The following is a 7,866-nucleotide window of genomic DNA, read 5'->3' as shown; positions in this document are numbered from 1 at the left end:
TGTCTCAGTGCCTCATTTCCCCTACAGGTGGCCCTCCTTTGGACAGGATTGAAAATGTCTTTCCCTTCCCCCTTCTCTTCTCTTCTCACATCCAATCCTTGGGAAAGAATGAGAATTTTTAGCCCAACAATCTCTAACATCCACCTTCAAAGACATCAACTAATGGAAAGAGATTTGTCATAGATGGACCTGGGTGACCCTCTTAAAGACGACGATCCTGATGATGCTAATACTTATTGACCACTTACTAGTATCAGATACTTTTTAAAAACACTTTTCATGAATGAACTCATTGAATCTTCACAACAAACCTATGAAGTAGGAATTACCATCTCTAAGAAACTGAAGCACAGAGAAATTTAAAAACTTGCCGAGTCATCCAGCCAGTAAATGATGGTGCATGGAGAGTTCCTCTTTTCATTGCATTCTGGTCTCCTACTTAGGTTTCCTGACAGCCTTTGGCCACACATCCTGTGCCACTCTCCTGCGAGAACACCTCTCAAAACAGGATTCCTAGCACCATGTGCAAATCTTAAAAAGATATATCATGTATATTCCTGTGAAACCAAGTGGCACAGTGTCTGCCCCAACTCTTGCTTTACCCAGAGCTAAGCCAATTCAGATATTTGGCCAACAACCAGGAAGAAAAACACAAGGCAACTCAAGTGGTCACAGAAGTAGACCCAGATGGTCTTGCCTCATTCCCACTTTGACCTTTACCTGCTATACTTTCCTTTCTTAGCTTGTTCTTTGACATTTAAGGAAGCAACGAGGCTTGGTTCTTGCAACTGGGCCTTGGGTTGTTGTCTTGGTCAAAAGCATCTTGGTTAATAGATAAACCAAGTGCTATAAGACCTCAAGCCCACAACCTCTCAGGCCAACTAGGGAATGTGAAACAGGAAACACTGGAAGATAATCAACTCCTACTTTATTTACACCAGTGAGGATTTGGAGAATTCTACAATATAAATATGTGTGTTGTTTCTGCTGCTCCTGGTGCTGCTTGTGTGCTTGTTCGGTGTGGACCTGGTACGTTTTATGTGAAGCAGCAGCTAAGGAGACTCCGGTGCTCACCATGGCTGACAAAAAGCCCAAGGAAGGAGTCAAGACTGAGAACAACGATCATATTAATTTGAAGGTGGCGGGGCAGGATGGTTCTGTGGTGCAGTTTAAGATTAAGAGGCATACACCACTTAGTAAACTAATGAAAGTCTATTGTGAACAACAGGGTTTGTCAATGAGGCAGATCAGATTCTGATTTGATGGGCAGCCAATCAATGAAACAGACACACCTGCACAGTTGGAAATGGAGGCTGAAGATACAATTGATGTGTTCCAGCAGCAGACAGGAGGTGTCTACTAAAAAGGGAGCCTGCTACTTTACTCCAGAACTCTATTCCTCCAGACCAAGAAGACATTCTCAATTAGAAAGCCACAATTTGGTTCCACCACATCCTGACTACTACAGTATAGTTTTCTCTATTCTTTCATTTTCCCCTTCCCCATTCCTTTATTGTACATAAAGTAACGTGTATGTGCACAAACACATTGCATTTTTTAAACTAAATGGCCAATGGTATGTTTTGATCGACATCAAATGGAGATGGGATGGGGGAAAATACTGCTTCTGTGAAAATACCCCTCTCTCCGTTAGGGGCATGTTCAGTCAGCTCTTATCTTTATATTCCAGTAAGTTATTTTGCTCTCACTGTTTAACAAAAAAAGAACAACATAAAAATCCTTGCATACCTTGTTCGATTGGAAAATTTTAATGTTTTTCATTTATCATTGTAAAACCAAGGACAATTTTATAACTTTTTTGTACGGAGCTGTTACATGTAGGGCAATCTGTCTTTAAGTAGGGATAAATTACTCTAAAAGAAATGAATCCTAGATAGTTTTCCCTTCAAGTCAAGCATCTTGTTGTTTAAATAAACTTCTTGTTTTAAAAAATAAATAAATAAAAATAAATATGTGTGTTTTCAGCCATACTTTGTGCAACATTAGAGCATCTCATCTGCAAAACCTACTAAACTGGAGATTATCAGCTATATAGTGAGAACAAATAAAGCTTACTATGTTCTATGTAAAGAAAAAAACCACAACCCTCCAGCCTGCCCTTGTGTGTCACTTGCAGATGTGAGGAACAGTCAAATCATATGCAAATTCAACCAATCAGAATTTAGCAACTCCTGAATGCTGAAGATGTCTCTTGCAAGCAATTGACTTGTCCCAGCTATCAATTTAAGAATCTGTAGTAACAGTTAAGAAGGCTCATTTAAAGCAAAATAGATGCATTAAAATATGTATTACAAAAGATTAATATTCAATAATCAAGCTGGTAGTAGCTAACAATAAGGTTTTATCCATTTTAAATATCCAATTTAAATGAATAGTTGATTTTGAAAAAGAAATGCAAACGGTAATGAACATGAAAAATTACTTAACTTCATTCCTTAATTTTTAAAATGCAAATCAAGGCAACATACCATTTCTTAACGTATCAGACTGAAATAACAACCTCTCTCAAAGTTAGGTATTCCTCTCCTGATTTTACATACATTTTGCAAAGATATTCACTTTTATTTATTTATTTATTTTAAGACTCATTTATTTGAGAGAGAGGGAGAGAGCATGCACGCGCATGCAGAGGGAGGAGGGGGAGGGGGGGTGGGCAAAGGGAGAGGGAGAGAATCCTAAGCAGACTCTGCCCTAAGTGCAGAGCCCCACGTGGGGCTTGATCTCACCACCCCAAGATCAGGACCAGAGCTGAAACCAAGAGTTGGATGCTTAACGGACTGTGCCACCAAGGAGCCCCCACGGATATTCAATTTTAAATGATGAAGTCAGAAATGCAGAGAATTTCAAATCCGCAGATATTTCCATTGGATTGCCTGGAGAGGTGTGGAAGAGAACAGGCCAGAAAAACCTGAGGCAAATCTCAGGTTGTGGTAAAAGATACCAACATTTTTGTAGTCTTTGATTCCTATGGGTAAATTTTGTTCCCAAAGGAGTAAATCCATTTATATCACCACAGTTGATACTTTCAGCAGTATTAGATTTTATTGTTTTAAAAATATTCCTTAGGCAAAAAGGGGACTCATGGGTTTGCTTTTGTTATTTTGAACTGTTTGACTTACTAGTAATTTACATCTTTGTTTTACAGATGCAGTCTTCTTTTATGAACAATTTTGTTTGTTATCACTTATCATATTATTCCCTTATTTGACATATGATATTTGCTATGAGTAGTCCTTACTCCACCCATGTATTTCATTTTGGTTTGATGCTTTTTGGATTATACAAGTTTTCGATTTCCTTTTTTTTTAAAGATTTTATTTGACAGAGAGAGAGACAGCCAGAGAGGGAACACAAGCAGGGGGAGTGGGAGAGGAAGAAGAAGGCTTCCCACCAAGCAGGGAGCCTGATGTGGGGCTCGATCCCAGGACCCTGGGACCGTGACCTGAGCCAAAGGCAGATGTTTAACGACTGAGCCACCCAGGCACCCCACAAGTTTTCTATTTCTTATAGTCAAATTTGTGTCTTTTCCTCAGTAATTAAAACATCCTTTAAAAATATCTTTAAAGATGTTTTTAATAAAAACATCTTTTCTAAGATTAGAAAATTAAGTATGCTCCAAAATTGTGATATTCAGGATATTTCTTTTTTATTTTTTTAATTTTAGTTATTTTTTTGAGAGAGAGAGAGCACAAGCAGGGGGAGTTTCAGACAGAGGGAGAGGGAGAAGCAGACTGCTGAGCAGAGAGCCCAATGTGGGGCTTGATCCCAGGACCACTGGGATCATCACCCGAGCCAAAAGCAGATGCTTAACCCACTGAGCCACCCAGGCACCCCATGAGGGTATTTCCTATTTTTAAAATTTCTCACTCTAAAATCACCAAGAATTAATTTTGACACGTTATTTAAGGTATAGATTTAAAAGTGAAATTTCCTGGGATGCCTGGGTGGCTCAGTCGTTAAGCATCTGCCTTCGGCTCAGGTCATGATCCTAGGGTCCTGGGATCAGGTCCCACATCAGGCTCCCTGCTCAGAAAGGAGCCTGCCTCTCCTTCTGCCTCTGCCTGATGCTTCCCTTGCTTGTGCTCTCTCTGTCAAATAAATAAAATCTTGATCTCGCGGTCATGAGTTTGAGCCCCACATTGGGTATAGAGATTACTTAAATAAATAAAACTTAAAAAACAAACAAAAAATGTTAAAATAAAATAAAATAAAATGAAGTTTCCTGCCCCCTACAATTGCTGAGCTGGGCTACCAGTATCATTTAATGAGTAATTGTTCTCTCCACTCATTTGTGGTGGCTGTCTCATCGTATATTCTTATATCCTAAAATTTCTGCAGATTTCATCAGAATTTTGCACAGAACCCAGTTCAAGTTTCATCTGTGGTCACCGTCCCACCCCAAATCCAAATATATGTCATCCACCTAATCAACAAGCCCAGCAGTGTCTAATCCAAAGCATCTCTTGAAACTAGTGGTCTCCATGTTTATTGCAACACCTGGAGCTCAAGCCACCAGCATCACTTGCTTGGACCAGGTTACAGACTCTAAATTCCCTTTCTGTATGACAGCGAGAGGGACCTTAAAAATATAAATCCTGCTTATAATCTTCTGCTGCTCATAATGCTTCTTATAGCATTTAGACTAAAATGTAATAATGCTTCTTTGGGGACCACAAGCTCCTGGATGATTTGGCCCCTGACCACCTTTCTCATCTCCTCTCATGTCACTGTCGAGACACAGTCTCCAGAACTATCTCCTTTCAGGTTCAAGAATACCATAAACTGGTTGTCACACGGAGGCTGCTGTATGCGCTGTCCCCATGCTGAGAAAGCACTTCCTTCTAATTCAGGCAGCAGCCCATCATTTGGGACTCACTGACAGGAACTCCTGAGGGGGGTGCTTCCTGAGCTCCCTGTCCAGAGCAGCTCTCCTCTCAGCTTTTCACACCAACTTGCTTTACTTTCTCCCTCACTCATATCAGGAGCTGCAATTGCCTTACCTACTTGTTTTCGATTTTGTCTTCTGTATCCTCTTTTATAATAAAAATTCCTTGAAAGGAAAGATCTTGTGTGTCTTCTTCATTCCCATAAACCCAGTACTTAGAATAGTGAATGTTACCCAGTAAGTGTCCAGTAAATTTCTTGAGTGGATGGATGGCTGCGTGGATAGCTGAGTGGCTGGATGAACAGACAATTAGGAAACCCCTGGCACTCTTCCCCAGCAGCTCCATCGTTAGATTAATGTCTTAGGCAGTGACTTAGTGTTTGTTATCACCCAAGTATTCATTTTGCCCTTTCCTATTCCTTACGGCCCTACAATTGTGAGGCTGTGGTGTGCCATCTCCAGGTCCAGGAGTGGTCCCCAACTTTCCAGGCACAGAGACAGGTTCAGTGACGAGCAAGACAGGATACCTAATTCAGGCCTGAGAGTAGAGGAGAAGCCGGGGGCTTCTGGGGAAGACTCTGCCTTTTTCTTCCACATTGTTAAGATATGAATTAGATTTGATGTAATTCCAATGAGAATCCCAGCGGGCTTTTTTTCATAACAAAAGCAACAATAAAAGGAAGAAATTAACAAAGGTAAATGAGGATACGTTTGAATATATGGTTTTTCTTTTTCTAAAATAGTAATTTAAGTGTTTAGTTCATTTACTTCATCTTTTTCATTTTGTTTTTATAAACTCATGTAAAGCCGCAGCTTTATAGATATTTGTCAAGTTAATTCTAAAATGCATATGGAAATGTACAGGACCTGGAACAGCTGTAGTTTGGGCTGCATCTTATTAGTGTGGGTATGTGCTATTCATATACTTTCATTGCTCTTTTAAATATACATTACTTCTATTCTTAATTCCTCCTTTAGTCCCAATATTGTTAGAAAAGAGTGACTGCTTAGCTTCTGTAAATCCCAAAGTGGTTAGAGTTTTAAACATTCAAATTTATATTGCTGATCTATAATTTTTTGGCAATGGTCATTAATATGATCTTGCAATTTCAACCATTTTGGAGGCTAAAAGGAAATTTGAGGTTTCTTTTTTGAAAAATGTTTTTATAAAATTTCTTCAAATTCTTGAAATGTCCTGCCCCGTAGCTTTAAAAGTAAATATCAGCTTAAGTTTCAGTTCATCTAATGGCTGCATTTTGCCCATCGTATATTGTGAACCTAAGAATAAGAACCAAGTCTTTGCTCTGTGGTTCTCTGTGCCCTGTGCCATCAAATCTTTTCAGAGAGAGAAGAAATAGAGGTTCAATAGCTATTCTTAATGAAGAAATGGCTTCACTCCCCAAGCTGTCACACTCTGTCACACAACATCTGAGAATTTTCAACAGAAAATTGGCCACTTTCCTCATGTTCTGAAAGGGGAACTTTGAGGAGAATCGCACCCTTTTCATCAATCTGGGATACTTAACTATCCTCTTCTCCACATCCAGTTGCTGCTTGGTATTAATGTGTATACTTTGAACTCCTAAATACAGGAAGTTAATTGAAAGTATACTATGGTCCTCCTTCCACAAAGATAACATACTGGCAACAGTGTTGCTTTCTGTCTTCACAAGCACAACTAAAGGATTGAAGTGACACCCAGCCCTTTTCTCGGGAATCACATGTAAGCACTGCAATCAGCAATAGTAAGACTAGATCTTTAAAGTAGGCATGCAAAAATGAATAAGTAACAATCAATCCATAAGTAATCATTCTTTCATTTAATTCAGACATTCACTCTTTCTAGATAGCATCTTAAAAATAGAATTTTTTCTTTCATATTAAATTATCTTTTTTCTGTTGTTGCCCTTGTTTGGTTCGTTTTGTATTACCAGTAAACTTTATAAGTTCACACAATAATAATAGTAACGATGTTAAAGAATTAATAGATTTAACAATCCTCAAAGACATATCTAACATTAATCCTGGCATCCTCAAGGCTAGCACAGAGCCTGGCACCTACTCAGTCCTTCATAAATTTGTGTTAAATGAGGGTACCTGGCACTGAAGAAATGCTGTAATCCTAGAAAAAGCATTATGTTGTCCAAGATAAATCACACACCTGGAGTCAGCAGTTAAGATTCCTTGACTTATCTGGTACTCGCTAAAGTTTTTCTCTCTGTTCTGGAAGCTCATTTAATCCAACTGTAGTTGGATTAAACAGTTGCTAACAGTTGCTTTATAATCCCACTGAAGGAGGAAGACAGGGACAAAGGAGGCGGAAAAGAGAAAAAAAAGGAAGAAGGTACATAAACAACAAACTTTCTTTAAGATTTTTCTTTCTTTATTTGACAGAGAGAGAGAGTGAGAGAGAGTGGGCACACAAGCAGGGGGAACAGCAGAGGGAGGGAGAGAGAAGCAGGCTCTCCACCGAGCAGGGAGCCCGACGCGGAACTCGATCCCAGGACCCTGGGATCATGACCTGAGCGAAGGCACTCAACCGACTGAGCCACCCAGGCACCCCAACAACAAACTTTCTCCCTTTCTCCACCTTATCTCTCTTACTGCTTTTTGCTCATAATGAGCCATCTAGGAAGTACATCTGGGTCCAGAAGAGATGGTCTATACCAGATGTTCAATCAGATATCCTATAGTCCACATTCAGCCCACAGATATGTTTTCTTGGCTCTAGGCAACATTTTTCTGGATTTTAAGATATTTAAATGTTTTTCAAGACTTTAAAACCCAGAAAATTTGCATAAATATTTAAATTCTGACTTTTCTTGAATAAAAATCAGTAGAACTGACAAAGGTGGTCTCCAATTCTCACCAGGTGGCAGTGGACTACGGCTGAATCGTGATTGCCCCTCTGGATGGGGGGCGGGGGTAATGTGCCGCAGACACCCCACCTCCAATTCTTC

At 39.6% G+C, this 7,866-nt stretch overlaps 1 pseudogene; it reads left to right on the top strand.

Annotated features, from left to right (window-relative positions):
• Positions 1 to 1,075: 1,075 nt before the first annotated feature.
• Positions 1,076 to 1,513, top strand: LOC114205680 (small ubiquitin-related modifier 2 pseudogene; annotated as a pseudogene).
• Positions 1,514 to 7,866: the final 6,353 nt, after the last annotated feature.

The sequence above is a fragment of the Eumetopias jubatus genome, unplaced genomic scaffold, assembly GCF_037043125.1.
Source record: "Eumetopias jubatus isolate StellerSeaLion01/CBP00866 unplaced genomic scaffold, mEumJub1_p1.0 scaffold_1, whole genome shotgun sequence".
NCBI classification, from domain to species: domain Eukaryota; kingdom Metazoa; phylum Chordata; class Mammalia; order Carnivora; family Otariidae; genus Eumetopias; species Eumetopias jubatus.
The sequence above is the reverse complement of the archived record's forward strand: the minus strand, read 5'-3'. Positions and strand labels throughout refer to the sequence as shown.